The sequence below is a fragment of the Carettochelys insculpta genome, chromosome 11 (assembly GCF_033958435.1).
Source record: "Carettochelys insculpta isolate YL-2023 chromosome 11, ASM3395843v1, whole genome shotgun sequence".
NCBI lineage: Eukaryota > Metazoa > Chordata > Testudines > Carettochelyidae > Carettochelys > Carettochelys insculpta.
The window spans coordinates 39,884,333-39,912,125 of NC_134147.1; the positions used below are offsets into that span (position 1 = coordinate 39,884,333).

Below are 27,793 nucleotides of genomic sequence, written 5' to 3' on the forward strand. Positions count from 1 at the left end.
AGCCACACAGGACATCTGTAGTGGAGCAGGGGCCGGATACTGGGTCTTTTAGGTCCCACATCAGTACCCTGACCATAAATCCCGTTCTAACTTGGATGGCCTCTCAGGGTGGCCTTATTGGGTGCTGTGTATACAGTGATATAGAACAAAAGAAGTGCATATAATGTACTAAGTCATGACAGGCTGAGATAGTTAGGGGCAGTGTATATAGGTACAACAGTGGGGGGGAATATGCACCCAATAGAAATTGAAAGTGAAATTTGGGCCAATCTCAGAGGAAAGTGTTTGCATCTCAGTATCGCAGTAACTCACCTGTGGCAACCACTACAGTAACTCGAGTCCTACTCCCCAGTTTTTCTTTCCTCAGATGATGCTATTTGGTAATTAGGGAGAGGTGGAGAATACAAATCCTTCTGACTTAATTTTACTTGTTTAATAGGCCAGTGCCATGGTATTAATACTGCGCTGTCCCATCCATAGGATGACCTGGGGTGGCTACTCTGTGCCCCATGCTTTTGTGGGTCCTGTGGTGGCTGCCCCAGCCACCCTATGGACAGAGGAAGGGAGAAAGATTATGTGGGGCCGGGGGCAACTGCGGCATCAGGTGCAGGGGGTTCCTCTCCCTTACCTTATCCCCTGCACTCACCACACAGGTGCTGTGAACAGCAGCCTGCTCCACTCTGCCATGGGGAAGTGGGGCTCAGAAGGCTGGGAGGACGTGACATGGGGGGATGGGGCAGGGAGGGGAGGTGACTCCCTGCTGCCACCACTACCATGCCCTGCCCCAAGTAAACCCCAGCCTGGTTGGTCGGGGAGGCGATAAGGGGGTGGAGGGGTGGGGCCTCTGGTATGAGGTGGGGGTGGGGTTCACTCTGGGCCCCAGGGCTGGGACACTTGGGGGAAAGGTTGCCCCAGGCCCTGCCTCCTGCCGGGATGGCCCTGCATTAATAGTAAAACAGCAGTAGCTACTGTTTTTATACAGGCATTTCTTGAAGGATGTGAATTAAAAACCTGAAGAATTTCAGTATTCGCTCCCCGACCTTGAATTGTTTTGGATTACTAAGAGCACCAAAAACGCATCTTTAAACTTTCTCCCCCTCTTGATTTATTTTTGTTTCGGGCCAACCTTTGAAAGGGCCTCAAAATAAGCATGCATAATTCTGCCTTTCCAAGTTTATGCATGTGGAGTTCTGTCACTATTTCTGAGGTGGTATGGGGTGTGTTTAATACAAATCAATAGGCACCTCCATAGTCCTGAGTTCTTGCTATGGGGGCAGTCAGGTCTTTTCACTTGACCTTGCTACTGCCTGTGAAATGTACCCACTGCCTTCCCTTCACTGTCATTTGACCTTGATAGTGTTTAACTCCACATTGAGTACACGCTTTTTTTCCCCCCACTGAAGACACAGCTTATGCTTGCAGAAACGTTTGTAATACCAACTACAGATATTGTCTTGTTGTGTTAGAAGGAAGTAGATGTTAATTCAAACATTTACGTGAAAATTCTGAGGTGTACCTGTAGGGGAGACTGAAAAATCACGTGTGGATTTCTTGGATAGGTGAAGGTTAGATATGAGGTTGAGATCGTCTCTGGCCATGGTTGGTTTTTTTTTTTTTTTTTTTTTTTTTTTTTTTTTAAAATCATGGTAACAGGAATTTATTTGGTGCTATGTCCACAAGTTCATAAGCTAATATATGAAAAATTGATTTGACTTTGCTCAGTTTCTGCCCCCTCTCCTGATTTTTCTGACAAGAAACTCCCACTTGCAATTAGCTGCCTCCCCCGGACTGTTATACCAAGTATACCTATGTATACTTGTCATTCCTTTCTTTGCGATACCTTTTTGTATTCTGGATAAAATAATGAATGACTTGAAAAAATGCCGGAGTAGTTGTTCTCCACCCCCCACTGGGACGCATATGTGTTTGTGTGGTAAACTGTCTCAGCTGAGACAATGGATGGAAAGTTAAAAATCCAGAATGGTGAGTGGTTTTTCTTTTTCTTTTAACAGCCAGGCTATAAACTGCTAAGAACAGGGGCTTCTGAATGAGCCTGTGGACATAACCTTTGCTGTATTTAGGTGCTGTGTATACAGTGATATATGGCATTTTTTTATGTTTACTGTTTGACAGATTAGGGCAGATGTACCTGACATAACGTTAAAAACATTGATTTGATAACCATCTGTCTCTCTTGTCTGGCAGAAGCCCTTACTCCCATTTTTAACCCTATCTGCAATAGGACAGAAATATAATTTTTCATTCAGCATTGATGTTTCTTTTTCATCCCCAGAGCTAATTTTTTCCCTGCAGCACTTTTGCTGAAATTATGTATTACTTGTGATAATTCATTTTAAAAATTCCTCAGCTGTGTGGCATACTTTCATGAAAATTCATTTAGATAAAATTAGATATTATTGTTTAATGAGGTGGCATTTCAATTTAGACCTTGCATCATGCATATACCAAGAGTTTTTTATGGAATAGTTAGGTTCATTTGAGTAATAAAGGCTGAATCATGGGGGCTTTAATTCTTAATCGCTGTGAGGGTTGTTATCTGTGGGATGTGAGCTGTCTTACTGGTATTCAATCAACTGTCCACTTAGCCGTGACCAGAAGTAATTGCTCCCAAGTGGGTTGCACAATGACCTGTTAATACTTGCTTTGACCCTATGACCTTGTCTGGCCTATTGTTTAGGATTTTATAGCACCAAGTCTGCATTTCTGTGGGGTCAAGTAGATATCTGAGGTCAAACATTTTCTGATTGCTACATAGTACACAATGTAAGTCTTCCAGATGCTGTTGCATAGCAGTAGTCATTGCTTTATAGTGGAACATGAAGAGTTTGAAAATCTGTCTTCCTGTCTGCATGTAAACAGTTTAATATTTTACTGAAGGAAGTTCATCCTGTAAATTAGGTATGAATAATACATTTGTAATTACTAGTCATTCCTTTAAACACTTGTCTTAATTGGCTTGGGTATTTTTTTTAGTGTATTTGCATTGCCAGGGAATTTTATTTCAAGTTTCATAGATAAATTGCATAGACCAAGAACATCCATTGCTCATATTCTCTTGATAATTTGAACTTGGATGAACCACTGGGTCATTTTAAAGTGGGCAACTTGTTAATTTTTGTCTTGGGCAAGTCAACATATCTATCTCATATTTGATTAGGTGAACCTCTTTGCTGATCTTGTTTTAACCTTCATGTAGTCACTGAGTCCTTTGTTTATTCATAATATTTAGCATGCTCATGACTATGGTGGTAGTGTATCATATTTTTAGGTGCACAATATTTTTCTCCCAATATATGTGGTGAAATAGATTGTAAAAGTGAAGCCTTGATGTTATTTGTATGTACTATTCCCACTTTTCATGTTGTGTTTACTAAACTCACTAGTCAAAACACTTTTTTTTTAAAATGCACATACTAGCCTTGTAGGTCATCTTGGCTCTTTTTTTTTAAACTGACAATTCTCTGTAGCACTTCATACTGGCAATATTTTGGTTTCAGTTCTTAAAGCAGGCCAGTGATGATGATGCATAAAGCATTTGGATTATGATATATTTTTAAGCAAACAAAACTAATATACTTCTGGGAGCAGCCGCCTATAGTAAACTGAGTAAGCAAGAGATGAGTGATACAGGAAAAATTTATATAGCGCACACATGGAAAAAACAGTGACTCTTTCCACTGCCAGAACACTTCTTAAGGTTTACTTCTTTAAAGCACTTTTTTAGCCTGAACAGCCATTTGACAATTTTATTTTATAGATTGTAAGTTGATAGTTGCTAAACAGTGGTCACCTGTTGACTGCACTCTGCGGTGCTGGAAACTGATGTTATTGTAGGGTCAGCCACAGCTGGGTGTATTTGTCACTCCTTTCTTTGGCCTGACTCCTCTCCCAGAGGATCAAGGTAAAGAAGCCCTCTCTGTGTGTGCAGCTTTCCTCTCTTTTTTCAAAGTGGAGTGTTGCTTACACAGCAGTCTCTCCTCCTTCCTCTCTGCTGCTATCAATGGCCAAGAACAACTGTTCTCCTGCTCCTGAGTCTGGCCCTCTGTCTGACCTGTTCTAATTGTCCAATTCAGCCAGCAAGGTGGTCCTCAGAAGTGAGTTTCACCACACAGGACAGAACCTGGGGATGAAAGGTTGGTCCGTAACTGGTCAAGAGCTAACCTTTTGCTCTCACCCCAAATTTCTTCTGGAAGAGTCATAACATAGGCTGGATGTCAGTCTCGTCATCCCGCCTGTTTGACGTTGGATGTTTTCTTATCTTTTGGGGTCACACATGTGAATATTTAATGCTTCCAAACGTCCTGTTTTGGTGTGGATGAAGTAGTCTTTCCCATGTCTTGCAATAATAATCATAGTCACAGTAGGACATCTTCATGTCACCCTCCTATTTGTGAGTCCATTATGGCTGATCAGCCCAATTCTGGAGCCGCAGATCTTATCATCAAAAGGGGCAGGAGTTAGTAGGTGTTGGAGGGTGCAGGGCAGTTTTTGATGCTCTTTTCTTCTTCTGTGTCTTCCCTTGTCTGCACTGTGGCAGGACTTCTAAAACTGCACCACCCCTTCATTGATTACTGTTCTCCACTGGGGATGGTCTTGGGCAAGGTTCTCCCAAGTGTCAACACTGATGCTGCACTTTTTCATGTGTACCTTCAGCATGTCCTTATGTTGTTTCTCTTGGGCACTCAATGCTCCTCTGTCCTTTCTGCAATTCGGAAAATAGAATCTGTCTTGGGAGGTACTGATCAGACATCCGAACCACGTGACCAGTCCAGCAAAGTTGTTAGTGAATGATAATGGCTTCAACACTGGTCATGTGTTTGTGCACCTATCCTCCCAAGAGATAGTTAGGATTCTCCTGATGCAGCATTGATATTGTTCAAGTGCCTTCAAATTATACTTGTGTGTTGTCCAGGTTTCACATGAATACAGTAGCATTGGAACAAGGACTGCACGGTATACAAGGAGCTTTGTCTTGGCATAGATGTCCTGGTTCGTGAACACCCTTTATCACAGGCGGGTGACAGCAGAGCTTGCATAGTACAGATGATGCTTGATTTCCACATCTGCGTCAGCTTTAGTGGTAAGATGACATCCAAGGTATGGGAAGCGCTCCACGTTTTTTCAGCAGTTCTCCATTGACTTCACTAGAAGGTGCATGAGGTTTGCTGACAGAGGTGGTGGAGCACCATGGTCTTTTTGACATTCAGTTTGAGACTGAGATTCTTGTATGCTTCAGTGAAGGCACTTAAGATAGTCTGAAGGGCTGTGGGGGAGAGAGCATGAACTACGGTGTCATCAGCATACTGGAGCACCATAATTGAGGTCATGGATGTCTTGGTTTTAGCCTTTGGTCTCCTGATATTGAAAAGCTTCCCATTCATTCTATAGGCAATGGTCACGCCATCTGGAAGCTTGCCATCAATAAGGTGAGGGATCATGGTGATGAAGATCCTGAACAGTGATGGGGCAATGATGCAATCTTGTTTGACTCCCATTTTTACCTCAAAGGGGTTGCTTAGGGATCTGTTGTTGCTCAAGACTGTGGCAGTCATGTTGTCATGAAGCAGCCCCAAGATGCTAATGAATTTTTTGGGGCAGCTGCTCTTTGGAATGGTCAGAAGCTACACTGGGATTCTGGGAGAACTCCTTCTGAGAGTGGCAGGAGTTGGTATGCAAGGATTTGAGTTAAGATTTTCCCTGCTGTTGCCAGGGAGCAGATGCCATGATAGTTTCCAGAGTCTGACTTGTCACCCTTCTTGAAAAGGCTGACGATCAGTGTGTCTGAAATCTTGTGGTATCTGCTCTCTATCCCAGATCTTGAGAATCAGGAGGTGGAATTGTTTGTGGAGCTCTGGCCCTCTTTCTGTGAAGAGTTTGGTGGGGATTTCATCCAGTCCATATTCCTTATTGCATTTCATTACTTTGAGTGAAGTCCAAGCGGCCATCAGGGTAGGCAGTGTTGCAAGATTTGTCCCTAGGTGGTTGCTAAGGGATTTGGTCAGGGGATTCTAGGACCACAGTGGAGAGACAGTTCAAGAGCTCATTATGGTGCTGCCTCCAGTGAAAAGCAATGGCTCCATGGTGTTCCAAGCGCTGGTTACCATCCTTTTGTTTTCAGGGGACTGATTCCATTGTTTCTCGGTCCATAAATAGCTTTGGTAGCATTGAAGAAACCTCTTGTATTGCTGATGTCTGTAAGATGCTGGAGTTCTCGCATCGTCTTAGTCCACAATGGTTTTTCAGAGTCCTTGTTTTACATTGCATTTCTGCCTTGGCCTTGGTATGCACTTCTCTCTTTGTGTGATTTGGTGTCACTTTGCCAGGACCTAAAGGCTTTCCTTTGTGCCTCAGTCAGGCATTGAATTTCCACATCATTCTAATCAAACTGATCCTGATGCTTCCTGGACTGGTAGCCAATGATTTCTTCACAACCTCTGATGGCATTTTTCAATTGACACCACTGTTTTTCCACATCTTCAGGGTATACTGTTGGCATTTTCCTTTGAAGTACTGTCTGGAAGATGCTTGGTCTAATGGGGTCGTTCAAGCCTTGTAAGCCTTTTGTCAGTTCTGTTTCCTCTGACTTCTCCATTTTGGTGACAATCCGAACTGCCATTGTGGATTGAATAGGGCAGTGGTTGGTCCAGCAGTCAATAGCAGTACTCATTGCACATGTGAGGAGGACATCACACGGAGTCCAAGACGGAATAATGACAGTCTATGAGGTGTCAGTGCTTCAACTGAAGATGTGGCCATGAGGTCTGAAATTTGTTTTTCTGGCAAAAGAGTGTTCGTGAAGACGAGGTCATGTTCCTCACATCTTGTAAGAAGGTCCATTCCATTGGAGTTGCTGTTGACAACTTTTTTTCCCAGTGGAAGTCTACCAGAAGTCTGCATCTCTTCTGACCCTGGCATTGAAATCCCCCAAAAGAATAATGTTGTCTTCTTTCGGGATGTCTTTCAGGACTGTGTTCTATTGTGCATAGAGCTGCTCCTTTATCTTCGGCTTCTGGAGTTGGTGCATATACACTGATGACAGTTGCCTGTTTTTGGTGTTTGGCAAGCTGTGAGTGGAGAGTCATGAGATGCTCATTTCATGCCAGTCAGGACTTCAGATAGGATTTTTGTTGCTCATTTTTGATGGCAAAGCTTACTCCATGAACTTGTTTTCCTTCCTTTGGGGTTTCTTTCCTGAAAAAATGTGTATCCTCTATCACCTTCTCTTAGCTGTACTGCTTTTGGTTTACACGTTTCTGCCGTGGCAGCTATATCAATTGTTAAGTCATCATAGCTTGTGAGCAATAAGTGCCATGCATCTTTTGGGTTGCTCACTGTCTGAGATGTCCATTAGAGTCCAAGTATTCTATGTTCCATAGTTTTTACTGTTTGATTTTTGACTGCATGGAGGTGAACCCACTGGATGTGGTTATTCAACCAGGGGGGTGGACTATAGGTGGACTATGTTTAGGGTACCTTCTGTAACTCCCTCCCCATGGGGGGTGAGCAGAGCAGATCCTAAATAGGGTTGTTCAGTAATGGATGCAGCAGCTGGACCATTCTACCACCTTAGTCCTCAAAATGGAATGACTAGTACATACATCCCCCACTTATGCCAGTATGTGACTAAAAGCATCCATACTTCACAATCCTGTTCCTGTCACCACTCACCATAGGGCTTTAGTTTAGGAGAGTAGTACACAGAGGAAGATGTCTGTGCGGGATTTCTTTTTAGGTGGGAGAACTGTTTCGCTGCAGCCACCACATAGTTCTTGATGAATAGAAGGCTCATGTCCAATGGCGTGGGATCCAAGACGACTGGGAGTTTCCTGTCCACTTCAGCTTTCATCCACCTTCACAGCCATTGTAGCATTACCCTTTCTATCCCTCACCTATTCTGCTGTTGAGGACTTCAAGTCAGAGGGTCCAGACAAAGAACTATCCTTGATCTTGCCACCATGGGTGACCCCTCTGAGAGTGCAAGACACCCTAGAGCATCAATCTTAGGTTCATTGGAACACGCAAACCAAAACACAAGCCCACTCACCACAACAAGGTGATGATCCAGAGAGTGAGGGCTGATGCATACCATGTCCTAGATGGGAGTAGAATACCAGGGCTCCATTTCAAAACACCTTTCTGATTTTTCTAAACTTGAGGGGATTAATGTACAGTCCTCAGAAGGTGCAACTTTTGGCTACAAGATCCTTCAGTCTGCACTTGATCTGACTAGAACAAAGAAGAAAAATGGTTTATACTTCAGGCATTGAAGCCTGTTGCTTTTGGGTTTTTTGCCATTATAGCATTCTCTTTATTGCTGATGGTTGTTTGCTGCTTTTAGATTCCTAAATTGCTGAAGTTGGTGGATGGATCATGAGAAAGTGAAACACCATATTTCTTGGCAGTAATTTCAGTGTGTCATAATAGTACCTACATCCTTCCTGAAGTGCCTATGTTCTCCTTTAAAAGATGGTTTTTGTGTGCAGGACAATTTATCCCTGATCTGTTTACACTATACCCATTGCCATTATATTCAAATACCTTGAAGACCTGGGAGTGCAAAATATTGCCGAAACTCCTGTTAAAGTAAATAAGAGTTGAGGGCACTCAGCAACTCTCGGAAGCACTTGGCACCTGGCAGGATTGAGCTGTCTTTTCACCATGAGATGTAGTTATGCAAATCATGACCTTTAAATGCATGTTGTATTTGGAGTCAAGTTGCTAACACGTTCTTTCCAAATTATACTGGAAAACATAATTCTGCTTTGGCTACATCTTGCTATGGATGCTGCAGTGTAGAGTCTTCCCAGCAGAGGGAAGGCAGGAGTTGTTGATGAGCCAGAAAAGTGACCCCCATATTCAAAGTTCTGGTTAGGATACCAGTCAGTGGGGAGTCCATCTAGGTGGATTTAATTTCTCTGGAGGGTCTGAAACTTATAACTGGATGACAGATTCATCATTAACTAGATGGATTAGAATGTGTATCATGGCTGATGCTTACCCTGAGTAATACTTTTAAAAGCTCATTCCACTGGAGATATTAGACACATCTTGGGTGGAGGAGAGAAATTGGCTTCTGCAGAGGATATTTGCAGAAAGTCATACTTCCACCATATGTTAGCAGAAGTCTCTTTGGATGCAGAATTTGGATGGCGTTCTCAGTGTTGTTGTAATCTAGTTTGTCCTATTTTCTACCGCTAGTTCTGAATCATACCAGCTACTGGGAAACTTCCCTGTGTTCCCTGAAGGACAGTAGGAAGGCTTTGCTTGCTCAGCTGATTTCCACTCTTCATTTGCATCTCACTGGGAAAAATATAGGAGCTGGGGGCTCAAGCACAATGTCATGCGGGAGAAGTACGGTACAGTAAGGTCTCAGAGTACACAACTCCACTCTTACGTGACTGACCCCGATTCCTATTGTAAACTCTGTAGCACGATTTCCAGTTGTGCTTAACTTGCTCCCCTGACCCTGGCTTAACCCCACTGGCTCTGCATGCTCTGGGCTCAGCTTCCCCCAGCTCCGCTCACCACCAGCATGTAACTCCTGCTCACCCCCGACCCCTGCCTCTAGCACTAGCTCACCACCCCTCAGGTGCGACTCTCACTCAACCTCCCTGGTCCCCGTTCAACACCCCCTGCCGGCTCACTGCCTGCGCATGGCTCTGGCTCACCTGCTACCCCCACCCCTGGCTCTGGCTCACCACCTCTCATGCATGGCTCTGGTTCACCTTCAACCCCCTGCCCTGGCTTAAACCCCACCCCCACATGGCTCCAATTCAAACCTCTCGCAAGTAGCCCCGTTTCCATACTCCTGCCCTGGTTTAAATCCCCCCCGCCCCCCACGTGCAGTCCCAGTTCAACCCCCATGCCGGCTCACCATCCGTGCACGGCTCTGGCTCACCTGCCACCCCCATCTCTGGCTCTGGCTCCATTTCACCCTCCACTCCAAGCCCTGGTTTAAACCCCCCACTTGAGGCTCCAATTCAGACCTCCCGCCCCGGTGTAAACTCCCACGTGCAGCTCCAATTCAAACCCCTCCACCGTCTCACCACCCGTGCCTGGCTCTGGCTTCAGCTCCAGTTCAACCTCCTGCTGCGTCCTGGCTCACCACCCGAGAACGGCTCTGACTCACCACCCTGAATGCAGCTCCAGCTTAACTCCACCCCTCTCCCCCCTGCAGCCCTAACCCACCCCAGCCTTATCTCCGCCCCACCACCAGGCTTAACCCTCCCCAACTGCCCCTGCCCCCACCCCAACCCCAGGACTTACCTTTCCTCTGTTTCCCCAGCTGCAGAACATGTGTTCTGCTGCGGAGAAAGCCAGACCCTCAAATTGCACGAAATCCGGGTTATGCGAGGGTGTGTGGAATGGTACTCTGAGGCCTTACTGTAGTTGTGTTCAAACCCTAAACTTCTGCACAATTGTCATTTAAAAAAAATAAAAAGTACCATAAATCTCACCCATCCCTTAATTTCTTAATGTCCGTTAATGTTCAAAAGCTCTGCAGTCATGTTTTTAATTTGGTTGTAAGCAGGGGGCCATCAGTTTTGCCAGGGCCCTGGGTGTGGTGGGGGCCTGGTTCTGCAGGGTCTCAGGCACAAGAGGTAGGGGTTAGCCAGCTCTCAGCAGTGGCTAGAGTGCACCATGTGGTGCCCCTATCTCCCCTGACCCCTGCCAACCAGCCTGCCCGCCCTTAGTTCTACCTGGAGCATGATGTGGCACTCTGGTGGAAATTTAAAGGCGTGGGTATCTGGGCTGCTGCTGCAGGAGCAGCGGCCGGGCACCCTCGGCCCATTTGAATCACTGAGGTAACTGCCCCCTTTGTTTGCTACCTCTCTCTGCAGGCCTGGTTGTAAGTGGATAAACAAAATTAAAGGCCAAATAATTTTTTTCTTTTCTTCTACACTATCAGGAGGGGCTCTTTGGAGACATTTCCTTAGAAAGCACAAGGCACTCCTTAATGCTGCGCACTTTCAAAAAATGAACGTTTATGGCATTATTTCAGTGTATGGGTAACGAAAGAAATGTTGGACTGGAGAATGAAAGATGTATTGGAGAAGGAACTGGAAGAAGGAGGTGTGAAAAGTGCTTGAGTGGTTTAATGCACATTTTTTGAAGTTAATTTCTCTGCACATTCCAGATTCAAGAATCTGGATGCATTTACCTCTGGTTATTGCCATGTGAATTTAGAAAGAAGAGAGAATGAAGGTCTGTGTCTCATGCTGCAATGTCTCCAGTTAATTATTTCTCAGAAGAGTTCATTTATTGGGCAGTAACTGGACTGATAGCAAGACTGGATTGGTCAAGTATCTCCGTTTGTAGCTTTAAAAAGGTATTTCCCTGACGGTGCGAGAGACTTTTCACTAACGGTTAATAAAGTGGGATGGATACGACTTTAATATAATCCTTGTGCCACTTTGGTTGCTAACCCCATGAGACCCTTAGGCAGTGGCAGACAAATACATTTCGCATTGTTGCTTGCTTTACGGGCGCCTCCGATGACTAGACAGCATTTCCATCGTGTTAGTGCAGGATCTATGACGCTGGGAGTTGGTGTGGAATTGTGACTTGCAAGCATGTTGGATCTGATTATGATTTCACTTGTTTACTGTGGATTTTAGGAGATACTGAAACCAACCAATGGCTCTGCGCCCCTGAGCATGATGGGGCCTCGGGTGAAAGGGACGGCTGGGGCAGGCGGCCCTCACTGCTGCCCAAACTGTGGAATGCCGTCCTCCCTTCTCCAAGCCATGTGGGGCACCTGGCGTAGTGCTCCCGCTGTGAATCCAAGAGGCCCAGGATAGTGCCAATGGCAGCAGGAAGCCCCGGGACCCTTTGAATTGCCGGGCCTTGGTGCAATTCCCCCCACCTCCAGTCAGCAGGCCTGGTGCAGGGACATGAAGAGCTGTGATGCCTGAAAGGTATAGCGATGTTGACAGGACCCCCTTCTGTAAATGCAGTTACACTGGCAAAACAGCACCTTTGCTGTTATGCTTTATTTTGTCCAGGGGCACGGGAATAAGCAATACCAGTCAAAGCATAGTTTTGTTGTTGTTAAATGAGTCTGTGCTAGACGTGCATTGCCGGTACAGTACGCCAGTATTCCTGTACCAGCAAAGCTCTCCTTTCGCCAATGGCTTCAGTCACAGAACTGTTCCTTTTACAGCAATTTACAAAATGGTGCTCAGAATGCACAGAAGTAATATGTTGTAAGTAGTCTGAAAGAAGAAGGCCACACTGAACAGAAATAAGGAAGCTGGATAGTGTATTTCGCCTTCCAATGAATTTTGTACTGAATTCAGGTTATGTGCATACTTAGGTGTAAGAAATTAATGTCATGCAAAGTATAATAATAATTCTCAGCATTTATACAGTGCTTTCCATCTGCAGACCTCAAATCTTTACAACTATGCTAGGTATTACTATTTTTGTTGTCAGAGAGAGGTGAATATAGGTAAGAAATCAGCTGACCTCTTTCTGCATGAGGTCGCACAGAGCCAATGACAGATCTGGAAATAGAATCCAGGTATAGTAGTCCCTCGAGTTCATGAGGGTTGTGTTCACATGCACCCTCGCATAACTTGAATTTTGTATAAGTCGGGGCGGGGGTGCGGGGTGCGGCTTTTTTCCTTGGTGGAATTCACATTCTGCAGCTGGGAATGCAGCAGGAGCACCTGGAGCTCCTATTGAAAGATAAATCCTGGGCTGGGGGTGAGGGGGCAGTTGGGGAGGGTTAAGCCAGGGTTGGGTTGGGGCCGTGGGAGGGGGGCAGGGGGGTTAAGCCTGGGGTGGGTGAGGGCTGCAGGGGGCTTGGGGAGTGGAATTTTGTGGGTGCAGCGTGCCCTGCTAGGAGCTGAGCCAGAGCTAGGTGGGGAGCGGTGTTTTGAGACAGCTGTGCACAGGGGGGCGGTGTTGTTGAGTGTGAGAACAGGAGCTGCATGGGGTGGATTGAACTGGGGCCAGGATTGAATGGGGGCTGGGCAGAGCAGGAGTTTGAGTTTTGCTTAACTCATGTTAATGTGAGTTAAGCACAACTTGAAATTGTGCATTTTAAGGGATTACTGTATCTTGATCTAGCCACTGGACTACTTTGCCCCCTTAATATGTTTTTATATTGACTTGGTTGTCTAATCTGGATTTGATTTTAATATATATAAGTAAGCCAACTCCTTGTACGATGAATACTGATGGTATGGAATAGTCTCGGAGGGGTAGCTGTGTTAGTCTGTATCTTCGCAAAACAAAAATCAGTCCTGTAGCACCTTAAAGACTTACAGTATTATTTCTTGGGTGATGAGCTTTAGCGGGACAGAATCTGGAGAATCTAGAATAGGGGAATAATAAGGGAGCTCTGGAGGAGGCTTGATCATTTCGTCTCCTTCAACTAATGCACATGGATGTTTACCATACCTAAGAACAGCATCCAAGGAGGCCAGACAGAGTAGTTTTAAGTTCACTTCATAAGTTCTCCCAGTATTTTAAAAATCAGCTTCACTAAAACTCAAAAGTTGTAAGTTCTTTAGTAACCTTACAGAACTTCATGTATCTAGCTGTGAGCTCTATGAGCAGGCACACTTTGTGAGTCGAGTCACTTTTAAATGCTGCTGCATACATTACTTACCTAAACTTACATGGCACAGACAGAACTGTTTGTGTGTTGGGTTAAATATGTTTTGATTAATGACTCAACTTGTATAACTTGTAATCAGAAGAGTCTTATCAGCAGCTTTTCAAAATTTGACATTTCTTCGTGGAATGTGCCAGTGGTGGAAATTTAGCACTTAGTAAATGCTGTTACAGTTGCATTCCACACACATGAATTATGACAAGTTAGGCTGACTGTTCTGTGGTTTGTTGTGTCTGGTTTGGTTCCTACTTTTAAAGTTGCAGTTGTATTTGGTCATTTGAAGCCTATTTTCATAGTCTGGCCAAACCAGCAGGATCCCCGTGCACTGCAGGGGAACATAAAAATCAGCCTTTTAAGCTAAAGTGCTCAATAGATAAGAATTTTAAGTCTCTTGCATCATGCACTATGTCTTGTAGGCTTATTTGGTATGCTCCATTTGATTTAATTTAGATACTGAAGTATTTCTCCTTAGTCAATAGTCAGAAGAAAGTGCTGGATATTGGATCTTTCTTCCTTCCTCCCACCTCACAATTCCATTAAGGGGCAAGATGGTTGCAAGTTCTGAAAAAAGTCTGTAATGATTTCATTGCTGGAAGTAAAATAAACTTTGGAAGCACTATGTTAAAATGGATTTTCTACAGTGTTGCTTTGTATGTGTAATTAGTCACAATAATCTCTTATTGAGGTTTAGTTGTTTTATATTTGTGTGTTCTGGTAATTAAAGGTAAAGAGTAAAGCTCAACATTGTAGAAGTTGTGGAACACAGATGTAAGAAATTCCATCCTTGTATTTAAATTAGTAGATTATTCAGTAGAGTTGCTGAATTAAGGTTGCCAACTTTCTACTTAGCATTGAACTGAACACCTTGCCCCACCCCCTGTTCTTCCCCTGCTGAGGCACCCCACCCTGTTCCCATCACCCTCATTCACTGCTCATTTTCATGAGGCTGGGGCAGGGTGTGTGGCCTCAGGTGGGTGACGGCTGAGGATGAAGTATTTGGGGTGCAGGAAGCAGCTCTGGGCTGGTACCCGTGGGTTTGCAGACCATGAGGGGGATTAGGGCTGGAGCAAAAGTTTGAGGTGAGGGGGGCATGAAGGCTTTGGCAAGGGATGGAGGCTGGGGGCTGGGACTGGGGATGAGGGATTTGGTGTGCAGGAGAAAGCAGTAATCTGGGGTTGAGGGGTTTGGAGGGCGGGAGGGGTTGGCGCACGGACTCCAGTTGGAGCTCACGTAAGCAGCTCACGCAAGTAGCAGCATGTGGCCGGACGGTGACACTGCTGCAGCTCACATTAGCCATAGTTCCCAGCCAATGGAACTGCAAATGCAGTCCTTGGGTTGGGGCTGTGCGTGGAGCTCCTGGCTGCTGCTCAGAACTGAAGAGGGGAAATGCTACTGCTTCTTGGAGTTGCTCAGAGCCAAGGCAGGCAGGGATGCTATCTTAGCCCTTCTCTGCTGCTGACTGGACTTCTGTGGTAGTGCTGCTGACTGAAGCTTCCAGGGTCCCTCTTCAGCTGACACGTTGGTTGAAAACCAGACACATGGCAACCCTAACCTGGATGGGGCATGAGCATACTTTGTGGCTCTCCATTTCCCTTGTGCAGTATTGCAAATATCAGCTGCAACACAGAGGCTGCTAACATCAGCTCCTGTATTGAAGTGCCGACCTCTCTCTTGTTAAAGGTTTGGTTTACTAGTTGTTTGTACTGGCAAAACTGAAAATCACTTGGGTGACAAAGGTTCTGTTGAGATGGCTTTCTTGGGAGATAAGGAAAACCATAGGGAAGGAGCTTGCTTGCGTCTTGCACTGGAATGCTGGCAGTTCCAGAGGTTAGCCTTTGGTGACATGGCTGTTGTCAGAGTCTCTTTAGAACCAGTGACAAGTGACTAAGATTGGGGCACAATATAGATTAAAAGGATAAGAAATTGAAAACCTGCCACAAAAGGTCTTGCTGAACAATAAAAAGGAGCTGACTGGATAAGTGAAATGTTTTAGTCATAAAGGTAATATGTTTATAAGTTTCAAAATGTCATTTTATGTGTTTCGGAAGATAGTTTAGCTTGCTAAGATGTGTATCTAAGGGCCTATTTTTCATGGTACTAAGTGGATTTGTGCACCAAAGGCAATGACCTTTTACTGAATGTCTTCCAAACAGTACTTCAGAATGTGTTCCTAATTTACAATAATGTGGCACAGCTCTAAACTCAGTCTTTTTGAGGCTAGTTTAAAAGGAAAAAAAAAGGTGTAAGTCCTGTCAAACAAGCAGAGCAGTAGCTCACTAAAAATTTCATCGGAGAATTCTTGGGCCTGAATTTTCTCTTCCCTCCCACTAATGTCCCACACATCTATCTTTCGAGCTGAAATCTGTGGGGGCTGCAGGCAGTCTGCATCTATGAAAATTATGTGATAGGTATGTAAGAAGTTGGTATCCTAGAACTTGAGGGTATCCCAAGTTAGTGGATAATTCTAAACAAATTTTGCCTAAGTCTGTGTGATAGAGAGGGTCATAGAACTTTGAGTTCCAGACTATCACCAAATTAATCCACTGAGCTCAGTGGGTTTTAAAGATGTTCAAGTCTGTTTTTCCCCCTGCCCTTTATAAACTGATTAATTCCTGAATAAGGGCTCTGGTTTTAACCACTTGATTAGGTTTTGTCCACTATTGGGCATAAAAGCAGTCATGCTGTATTTGTGTCACCAAGTCTGAGTTTTGACTGTGCAACTTGTGAGATATGCTAATGATTATTCTTTTTGTTATCAAAATCAAAACACTTGCTACTGTCCTTGAATGTTAGGCTGGGAAGGATCGCATTCATATGATGCAGCTGGGGGAATTCTGCAGGATACTGTGGGCTTTTGCAAGTTTCTAGAGCACATCTGAGATGCTGCTTAGAACACTCAGCACAGATCCAACAGGCAGAAGTGGCTCATCATGTCATAAAACTAAAATTGCTGCTTAGGGATGAGTTTAGTCCAGAAAACTTAGTTTTAAGTTTAGCTGCCAGACACCCCAAAGGGTGAATGGATCAATATTAAAATTAAGAACCATTTGCAAAATTTAGATTCTGGGTTTTGGAGGTTTTTATTACAGCCCCTTCCCACCACATCCGGTCCTAATGTGTAGAGATGTGTGTGCAGCACTGTTTTGGGTTGATCTCTCTTTCAGTTAAGCAAGCCTCAGTTAAAAATGAGAGGGAAAAGTGGGTCAGATCCTCGGCTGATGTAAACCCAGTTTAACTTCGTTAATGTTGGAGTTTAAATCAGCTGAGGATCTGGTCCTGTCAAGCACTTCGCTCACAAGTATTGGTGCAGAGTGTGCCTGCCCTCCATCAGAGACCATCTTAGTTTGGGAGGGGAAGGAGTAGAAGTGGCATGAAGGGGCAGGATGACACTCCTGCAAATTTGATAGACAGTGAGGTGCTGTGGGCATGGGAAGAAGAATGATTCATGCTCTTTTTTTCGGGGGGGAAGGGTGCTGCTGGTTTGCGCAGGAATCTGGGATATGTATACAGAGCCTTATGCCCAGAGTTTGTTTCTGGAATGGATCCGTAGTTACTGTTAATCATTGGGGTTAAGGTCAGTCCTCCTATGAACTGTGACTCTTTTGTGCAGTATTCAGAATAAACGCATCCAGAAGATGGTTTCTGTCCCAGAGTTTAGTGACCAGAATGTCATTACTACTTTGGGTCTGTGGTTTTTGTTCTTTGCCTTGTACAACAGTGAGCAGAAGGATCCATCCATTTGGTAGCTCATGTGAACTGACTAGATTGTGTCAGTCCAGTTCCTGATACCAGAGCACCCTCTTCAGCAAGACCACCATCAGAAAGGGCATGAACTAATACATCCATGATTTCCTAATGTTCCTTATGGCTTTGAATGGCTGAGGAGTGTTGGTGTTGAGAGTTTTGTACCCTTTTACCACACCCACAGTATTTTTTCACATAACAGATAACTAAACTTGGCAATTACAGTCATGTCCACACACATTCACACACACAAAAAAGCAAAGATGGAGATAGGAAAATGAAATAGTGGTTAGCTGCAGTAAAACGCACTGTAGATAGGCTTATTCTGCAGCATCATGCGTACTATATTGTCAGATAAAATATGTACAGCAAGCTTTCATATCTGGCATTCATTATCCAGAACTCCTAAATAACTGGCCTTTAAACTGTAAGTAAATTTTAGTTACATTTTTCCATAAGTAGAGTATAGTAGATGTAAATACAAACAATATAACAAATACAATGGAAGTTTACCATGTACAGTACTGCTGTGGTTGGTAAATTTAAGTACTCTGCATACGTTTTTGTTTGTTTCTTAATATGTAATCTTGTTTTTCTTTAGTGTTATGCTAGGTATACCTCTCTATTATCCAGAATATTTGACTATCCGACAGCCTACCCATCCTAGGGCTGCTGGGTATGGAAGGAGTTTACGGTAGCTAAATCTACGCTTCCTACCACTCCGTTAGCTTCAGTGTCCTGGGCAGACTGCACTGTGCCATTTATGAGCACTGTTCTTGTTTCCACACATGAAAACTTCTTCCGCTGGGTGGAAGTGAAGGGGGAAGGAGAGTGTTCTCCAGAATTTCATCTTTTAACGTGTTGCGTGTTGAAATGGTGAATTTCTGTACCTTGCCAGGCAGAAAGAGAGAGAGAGAGAGAGAGAGAGAGCGCGCATATGTGCTCCATTGTTTCAGGGAAGTTTTTTCACTTCTTATCTCAGTGTTTTATATACCTGAGAATCTCTGTTTTCCAACCCTCAATGTTTGGAACTCAGTTTCCCTTATTTAAAAAAAAAAAAAAGTTAACATCTGCATAAAATTCCAATGTCACCTTACTTGCCACAATTTTTAGCTTGTCTGCTACCCTTCCAAATCTCAGAAGTTCTGTGTAGCTAGCTAACTCTGTCACTACCTTTATTCTGCCATTCCAAGATGGCAGCATCTTGAAATCATAGCCATCTGTTAAGGCTTTTTTTTTTTTTTTTTTTGGTCGACCACCTTTTTAACTCATTTAACTCAGGATACTGAAATGAATAATCCAAATGTAAGGATGTAAAGGAGAGACTGAAAAATAGCTCTCGTCGAGATCTTCATGCAGCTATTGCCTTTGTGGTGTTGGTTGTCATGAAAGGATTATTGCTTAGGGTCATTCTGGGCTTGATTTTTTCAAAGGCACTGAGTACCGAGAAGTTTTTTACCTTCAGTGTTTCTCTGGGTGCGAAGCTTGTGTGCAAATCAGACCCCTTGTTTGTACAGCATCCAGAGCCAAATGTTTGAAGAGCTTGAAGCTATTTTTTTTAAAGTGTTCAGTACTTACAACTGGGGCTAGACTTGGAGGTGAAAGTATTAGCTCCCACTTGGCCACCACACTAAGGGTAAGTGGTGCCCATTGTGATACTCAGTTAGGTTTTCAGAAGAGCCTAGTACTCAACATGCCACAACTTCTAGTGCCTAAATAAGAACTAAAATGAATTTGAAATTCTGGCTTGTGGTGTTGGTGCTGAGTGCTTTTGAAAATCTTGGTGGTGATATAGAAGCTGTTCTTCCTACCTCTGTCCTGTTTTTATACCTTTAATGGTATTTTGTACTAAAAAAGGGGTGTGTGGAAATCAGTTGAGTAAATTAAAGAAGCATGAAGGGGAGGGAGGCTATGGGCAAAGTCAGTTATGCTTTCTATTACATGCCATGACCTGTTTTTAACACATAGGCACTCAGCCCTGTGGGACCCAGAAATAATAGAAACATCTGTGCAAGCCACATGGTGTGCTTCTGGTGATAGCCTCAGTTGCGAGGAACTCTGTTCTAATTGCAACTCAAAGGTACATGGAGTGTCATTGAGTTGGCATCAGAAAGTTGAAGTCTATTCCAGCTGATATTTTGGGGGGCCTGATGCCAAATCTTATGACCTGTTTTAAAATTTCCTCTGTAAACAGTCCAAATAAAATTTGCAAAGCTGCTTTGACCAACGGTTGCCTAGATCAGCCACTTGTAAACAGATAGCGGATTAGTATACACACTTTTTTATGTCTGTTTTGAAGCATCTAATGATTTTTAGCAGAAAACTCATCCATGGCAATCCAGCTATGATGGAAGAATGTATTCTTGTGTTCACATCCTACATACTGTGGTAATAATCTTTGTACAAGGTATGCCTTGTAAAGTATCATTGGAAAAGTCAGGACTTGCTGGGTAAAATGGGTGACATTTATGTGAAGTCGTAAGATTCTCCTGTATGCCCTTGCTAATAAATGCTCTAAGGTCCATAAGCCTGCTCGGGTAAAAGTCAACATTAGGTCTGTCTTGAACAAAGGAAAGTGTGCTTGCCTTATTTGCATTTGAGCTGTAAATAGTCATCCAGCAGGAAGGCAAAACAAAGGGAACTCAAAGAGGTGAAAGAAAATCAGCAGGGAACACCTTCCTTGCAGATTCTTCTGTTTCTCATTTGGAAACAGTGTTTTTCAAGGGGGAGACTGGAACTATCAAAAGGAGGGGCAAACAGCCCAAGGGTTTGCTGCTCTTTCTCCCTCCCCATTGCATTCTCTGCAGCTGAAGAGACAAAGGAAACAGCCATCAGCCTTTGGGTAGAGGGTCTGACCTGGAAGAGATTGGTCAGTAATCTTGCTGGGAGCAGATGATGAGATTTGGCTTAATTCTAGTGTAGCTGATAAAGTTATGGTTTAGAAAACACGTCTGGTTTTTCTTGTAGCCATTCCTGACTTTCATGTCTCATTACTCATAGTCAGTTAGATGATAAACTTCTTTTATTGTTTTAATTCAGTTTGTTTAAGTGAAGGTGCTTGGATAACTGTTTAGAATAACAAGCTGGTGTTTATTATTCCCTTAGAGACTTGATGTTTTTAAGCTGTCTAGGAGATGGCTGAGCAGTAAGAAATGGGACTTTTCCCACAAATATACCAGGGTTGGGAGTGCATTGGGGTCATCCTGTAGTATAACCAAGGGTGGTGAGAGCCTAGGGGTGGCTGGCAGTCTGCAGATACACAAGCTGCTTGCTGGTGACTGGGTGTGAAAAGTCCAGGGTGGGAGCTACAACAGCAAGGCCTTTCAAGGCACCTCAGATTACAGGGCAAGGGTGACACAGCCTTCCCACTCACCACCCCCAATTTCAGTGGGCTGTATTTGTACCTTGGGTCATCAAACCAGCGTCAGGTGTTAACAGGTATTCATGCAGAATTAAATACTCATCTTTCTCAACAACTTATGTGGCGGAAATATTTTAAAACATGCAAATCATATTCTCTTTAATTTGCTGCTGAGTGGTGGTGTTTGGTAAACAACCTGATTGTTAGGCTTTGGCCGTGGGGACCTTACAGCTGCTCCATCTAGGTTCCCTCTAGACCCTTGTGCAAAGTGGGGATTGCTGAAGGGGGAAGATAAACAAGAAAATGGTGTAGATTCTATCTCTGCTTGTAACTTGTTTGAATGTTGTAGTCATCTGTAAGGACAGATCCTAGTTTTGGACTATGCATTTTACAGACAATTATTTTCAAGCAGATGCACAAGACAGCAAGCCAGGTATTAATGATCAGAAATGCCTACATTTAAATGTGTAAATAAGAAAGGTTGATGGTTTAATCTTTTTTTCCCAATGGTACCCAGGGTGGTACTGATGGCTTTTTAAAATCCCTGTGAAAACAGATTGTATATGGCACAGTTAATGTTTCAACACTTCCAGTATCATCTTTGGAAATATTTTATTTATTTAAAAATTATTATGCTTCTTGCTTAATATTCAGAATGATAGAATGCCTTACTAAATAATTGGTGGGCAGTCAATTTACTGTAATTGCAGTGTTTTTAATTTCAAGTACACATGTACACTGTGTATCTTCAGATAAATACTGGCTCAAACTCCCTTGTTTGGCACACTCTCTTGTCCGTTAACATCCCTCATCTGGCGGGGCAATGGATGTTGCTGGACCCAGAGAGCCGCTACAGCTGGGAACTGGCTGGGGCATAGAGACCTGCCATCAGCCCCAGCTGAGGGAACCCCAGCAGCCCCGTGGCTGGGAACTGAGGCGGTCGCAGAGCTCATGCTGGCATCCCCAGGTTGGGGAACCCCCGCAGTCCAGTGGCTCGGAGCCAGCTGGTGCGTGGAGCCCCACAGGCAGCCACAGAAATCCCAGCTGGGAGCTAGGGGACCACAGCTGCCCCATAGCTATGCACAGAGCCCAGCTATGGGGAATCCTGCTAGGCAGATGGAGAGAGGCCTGGCAGCCCTGCAGGAGTGGGGTCTCCTCTCCAGGTAGGCATCCTGACCTTCCCATATCCAGCAAGTCTCCTCATCCTGGACCACTTAAGCCTGAGGATGCTGGAAGAGGGAGAGGCAACCTGTAAAACTGAAGATTGCTATACAGCTCTTTTGGTGCGCGGGCCGTGTGCATGCACAGGACTGACAAAGAAATCATTGGATGGAACAGGCTAATGTGGTTTCATTGCCATTGATACCCTTTAAAGCTTAATGGAGCATAAAAAGGATTATATTTTTTAACCTTTAATGAGGATACAGAAACATAACATTAAATACGGTTCTAGGCTTCCCCTCCCCCATGTGGGTCAAAAGATGATTTTTAGTGATAATCTGGGTTGGAGAGGTACAAACTCTTATGCATGTGCAGCTGCCACTTCAACATAGCGAGATTTTTCCCTCGAGAAGAGTATCCTGAAAAGCATCTTTGCCACGTATTCTGAACAGAAAGCAGGCATGTAGTGCACCGATGTATTTTGATTCCCCTGCTGTGCTAGACACGGTTGCCAGTTTTCTGGTTCTCCTGGAAGCATTGTCCCATGCCCACAGCGAAGCCTGGGAGTGGGAAATCTGCTGGCAGCCTTGTCCTCCTTCATATCTTTCCCTTAAAGCTCTGCTGCGTTAAGCACGCAACAGTGACATCTTCCAATGTCTTGTCCTGTAGCTTGTTGTGACTTACTATGACAGCTGCTAGTGACTGGCTTATACCGTCTCTGAATGGTGCCATCTCTATTCCAAAACTTTGCGTGTAAAATCCTGGCCTCAGTGGGGGAAAAAGTCACATTGACTTCAGTAGGGGGTTGGAATTGCTGTCGCCTCCTTTCCCAACCTTTCTTGTCCCCATCCTTTTCAGAAAGTAAGCTCTTTGAGGCAGAAATTCTTGTTGACGATGGGTGGGGAGTTCAGATATGTCCTTCGTATGTTTGTGCTGCATGCTCCCAACCTGGTTGAGACCCTTGCAGATTACCACAAAGAAAACAATGAGTGTGATTTACCCTTGAGTTCTGGCATGACTCCCAGCTTAATATATGTAGGGGGAGACCTCCTGAAATGACTTGCGTTTGCCTCAAAAGCCGTGGCAAGAGTTTAATGTCTTTTGGGACTTAAAGCCTTTTGAAAATTCACTATTTTATTATTTAAAAATAAAATTCTAAGCCTCTGAGATTTGTTTTTGTTTTTTTGAATGCAGAGGAATGGGTTTGAGGTGGTATCTTACACAGTGAACAATAATCCTCAGGGTTTTCACCTGTGCACTATTTGACCCATCCGTTTTCACAAGAACAGACAAAAAGACCAAAAGTCCGTTTTAGCTCAGTATCCTGTCTTCTGAAAGTGGCCAATGTCAGGTGCCCCAAAAGGGGTGAACAGAACAGGCAGTCCATTGGGTGATCCATCTGCTGTTGCCCTTTCCCAGCTTCAGGTAAACAGAGGATATAGTCACTCTCTCTGCCTATCATTGTGTGTTAACTAAATTCAAGTGAAGCAGCTTCTGTGTTCCCTTCTGTCTAGATCCCCATGCTCCTAACGTTATTCTTATTTCCCTTAAGAAATCAGAAGCTGTCACAGCTTTCAAGTCTCAGCTGGCAAACGGAATCTAAGGTCTCAGATCTTTATGGTTGGGCTTTGCAGTGGACGGGGTGAGGCGCTAGCCTGGAACTTGGGAAATATGAGTTTAAGTTCCTGATTTCCCCACTACCCGCTGGCTTCTTGTGATATTAGGCTGGTTACTCAGCCCCTCCGTGCCATACTGGGACTAATAAAAGTCTTCTGCCTCGGGTGTTGTGGAGATAAAACGCACTTAGGGTTGTGGTGCACTCAACTCTTACTGTAACAGGAGACATGTTGAGTACATAAGACAGATCTTGCACAAACATACCAGGTGTATACTCTTGTTCAACTACAGACCTATCCATGTATCCAACAGGCTAAATAATAAACCTAGCTTTCCTGTGCCTTACTGAAATCCTTGTTTAAGAAACCTTGAAAACATGTACAAAAATATGGGTTGATCTAACCTTAGGGTTGCTTTTGGCTTGCAGGTATTGCAGCATGACTCTTCTGAGTCTCTGAAACTGTCATAGTATTTAATGTAAGCGATGGGGAACAAACTTTTGTATCTAATTGTATTACTCAGAGCAGTTTAGTAGCAGATGTCTTTCTGGATAATTGGCAAGTTTCCTGCTTCTGTGCATTTTATGAGAAATGGAACCTCTAGTACTTTTTGTATCGGGGGAAGGAAAAATCCCTTTTTCCCCATGAAATTCCAGTCAGATATTACTGATATAAAAACTCCCAGAAGTGCAAAAGACGTTTTCCTGAGGCAGTGTAGTTGTAGTCTTGTTAATCTCAAGATACTAGAGAGAGAGAGAGAGAGAGGTTGAGGTAGTGGTCTTTATTAGGCCAACTCCTGTTGATGCCAGACATCAAGCTTATGCAGAGCTCTTCAAGTCAGAGAGGAAAAATTGGGCAGCCTGCCAAAATAAACATGAACATTTGGAGGCTGGGGTCAGGCAGCTGCCCAAGCAACATTGGCTACTGCACAGGGAATGCCTGAGAGCTGCTCTGGTGCAGAAGTCAAAGGTGGAAATGGATGACGATATCCCTGTCAGGTGGGCTTCTCTCTTTGAGGCGCTCTGTCTGTCACATAAGGCAGAATTTTCTCCCTTTGAACTCCATTCAGTCCTCTGGCTGGCAATCTGCTCTGCCTGATGTTTCTCTCGTAGTCTTACGTGTTGGGCCATAAACCTGACACACTCACTTAATTTGGGCATGCTTTGGACAGTGGTGGGAATCATAGGTGCTGTTATTTCAAGGTTAGAATGAATCTCATGGTCATCTGGTCTGACTTGCATTACGCATGCCACAGAACGCCCCGAACATTTCTAGAGCAGGTCCTCCTTCATATTTTTTGGTTTAAAAAAAAAAAATTGAGACAGGAGTGGAGCATCCACCACAAACTGTGGTAAATTTTGTTCCAATATTCACTGTTAACAATTGACACCTTATTTCCATGTAGCATATAGGCAGGGGATTAAATTCCCATTGAAGCCAATGGGATTTAACTGTTTGATTGAATGGTGTACTGAACAGGAGACCCAGATAATGCTGCTCCTTGGACCATGTTCTAGGAAAAGAGGATTTTAATTAACCTGGATGAGCTGCTGTGTCAATGAAGAAATAAAATGGTTTTAAAGTAACTTTATTCGTAAAATGGCAGTTTAATGTGTACTGTACGCAGCATCCTTAAGGCCAAATTTAGACTCCCAATATATTACTATTAGCAGGGGAAAAAACAAATCTGTATATTCTTAGCTGCTGAAGTATCCTGTTTTCAAGTTTTATCTCTTCTCCCCCGCCCACCGCCACCAGCAACAAGCAGGTTTATTTTTTTAACGTTTTTTTTTTCTTAAGAAGAAATATTATTGCTAAAGAGAGATTTTGTTTTGTTAAGCTTTGTCATATGTTTATCCTCCCTTTACTCATTTCATCCCGGCAAACTCAATGACCCTGTTCCATTTTGATAATGCAGAAGTAGGTTAAAGTCTCTCCAAGTCCTGAAACAGTAATATGTTTTCTAGCACACTATCTGCTAGTGTGCTGACTAATTTTGGTATTGAAAATAAACTTATAAATCAGCAGAGCAAATTGCATACTTGAAAGAATAACACCTTTTTAAAAATGCTGTCTTAAGTTTCAATTTTATTTATAGTGAAAAAAGATCGTTATGTGACATAATAACATTTTGATTAATTGCAAGAATATTTCAGTATGGGGCTTTCCCCACCCCCAAGATTTATGTTTTCCTCTTTGTTTTCAAGTTCAGGGAAGTGGTGGGCTTGGACTTAACTAGAACTAAGTGAAGTTTTAAAAATTGTTTTTATCTTTCAGTCAGTCTCCTGAGAACCTTTTACTGAGTGATTCCAACTTCCGAACACGTTTGCCATGGTAGGGGTTTCGATCCCGTGCCAGATTTGCCCTGAACTATGAGTGAGAATGTGTAATGCCCACAAGTAAAACTGGTGAGTCAATAAACCCAAGTCTAGTAGTTCTCCGCCTACCCACACCTTTTTTTGTATTTGTGTGTGTGTGTGCGTGCGTGCGCGCGTGCTTAAAAAAGGTCACTGGTTTTCTGATGTAGAATATTATACATGAATCTGACTTAATAATAGGAACCCCACCCCCCAAAGCTTACATGAAAAAATGCAAGATTTTGTTGCAGGTCTTTGAGTTGGAGTTTCATGATAAACAGGTAATGTGGAAAAACTGAAGCAGTGTTGATAGGCAGGGTCTAAGCATGGCTTAGTAGGCACTGCATGTGACAATTAAATATGGCAATGGGGCACCTTTTTCCTATGCCTTCGTTATTGCTTGGCTCCCAGAAGAGACATAACTAGAGAACAATTAGCTATTGCTGTTTTGCTTTGCTTATCCCAGGGACAAAATGGTTAGAGCCCTGCAAAGCTGTGAATATCTGCAGCTCACTTCTACAGGTACAAATAAGGACGCAGATGCAAACTTTGTGTCCGTGCAGGGTTCTAAAAATGGTGTCTCTGGTACACAGAAGTGTCTTATCACATTACTCCTGTCTTACTAGCTTGGCACCCCATAACACAAACTTGCCATTTTTCTATGTACCAAGCTTGGCTTCTCCACTGATGTACATGATGCAGCTTAGACAACTGGTGGGGGGGAGTGAAAATAGGGGTGTGCCTGTTTCTCTATTAATTTAAAGGTTCCATTAACCTCATTATTGTCCATATGCAGCCACCCATTGTAACGTTTTGTCTATAGCTGTGGAATAATCCGATCAGTTCCATTTCAGGACTGGGCTGAAAAGGAGTGTTGGAGCTAGTACTCTGAATTCCTCTCTGCAGCTCTGTCAGCCTGGTGGGGGATGGTTCTAAAGTCAGTGACAAACTGAGATCACTCAAATGGCAGGTCCCTCTTCTCTTTATGCCTGTCCCATGTCCTGCCTTTTGGATGGAGGGGGGCAAAAATAAAATCAGGAAAACGGGCATTATTTTATGTGCAAGAAAATTAAAGGATATGAATAAGGAGGATTTTAAAAGTAGGAAATATGAGTAATGCAGTTGCACTGGAGAAAGGAATGTAAATTGTTTCTTGAAAATAAATTTGGGTTTCTGGTACATGTTTAATAATAGCCCTCTGTGTATTAGGAAACCCATTTCCATTCAAAGATTATAAAAACACAGATTCACACATCAGTGAATTGTGATTTTTTTTTTAAAGGTTCTCTGCTTTTTTTCCAGAGGTAGCATAATTACCATGTCATTTAGCAAAGATTATAATAACTGCTCAGTTTTTACCGACTGGTGTAGTAAACAGTTGAATAAACCCATATGGCATCTCAAAGTGTATGTGTGCAAGAGATGAGAGAAATTTCTACTAGTTCCTTCATATATGAATGATCAACCTCCCTAACGTGACTGTGATCCTAAAATGGGGAGCAATTTCACATTTCTCCAGTGGTGTCAATCTGAGCAACAAAATCATCAGTGCTCCATAGCAAACTGGCCTATTGGCTTTTTGTGATGGTGCTAGCTGATTGATTTTATTTCCAGGAAAGCAGCATAAAAAACCTTTATATGCATGTGGAAGATATTTTTTCTCTTGGTAAAAGTCTCCTTCTCTATTTATTTAAATCTCTTATAATAACTATAAATACAGAATTTTTGGAGTCTGATTCCAGCTGTGCAAGACTTTTTAATAAAGATCTAGGTCTCTCTGAGCGTGGCATAGGCTAAGTGTAACAACATATGCTGTTATGATAACCCTGTGGCATTACCTGTAATGGGACTCTGTCTGTTCTTAGTAATAACACCCAGAAGAACTGAGACTTTAAAATGTATCCATGAG

At 43.5% G+C, this 27,793-nt stretch overlaps 1 protein-coding gene across 12 annotated transcripts in view; it reads left to right on the forward strand.

Moving 5' to 3' along the window:
* The window catches only part of FOXP1 (forkhead box P1), a 556,626-nt gene that overhangs the window by 45,045 nt on the left and 483,788 nt on the right, over positions 1 to 27,793 (forward strand). For 9 of the 12 annotated variants that reach the window (XM_075005970.1, XM_075005965.1, XM_075005964.1 and 6 more), the window contains exon 3: positions 25,805 to 25,935. The exons of the other annotated variants lie outside the window; for them this stretch is intronic. The gene's annotated coding sequence lies outside the window, so the exon portion shown is untranslated. The remainder of the gene's footprint in view (positions 1 to 25,804; positions 25,936 to 27,793) is intronic. 12 annotated transcript variants of the gene reach the window in all.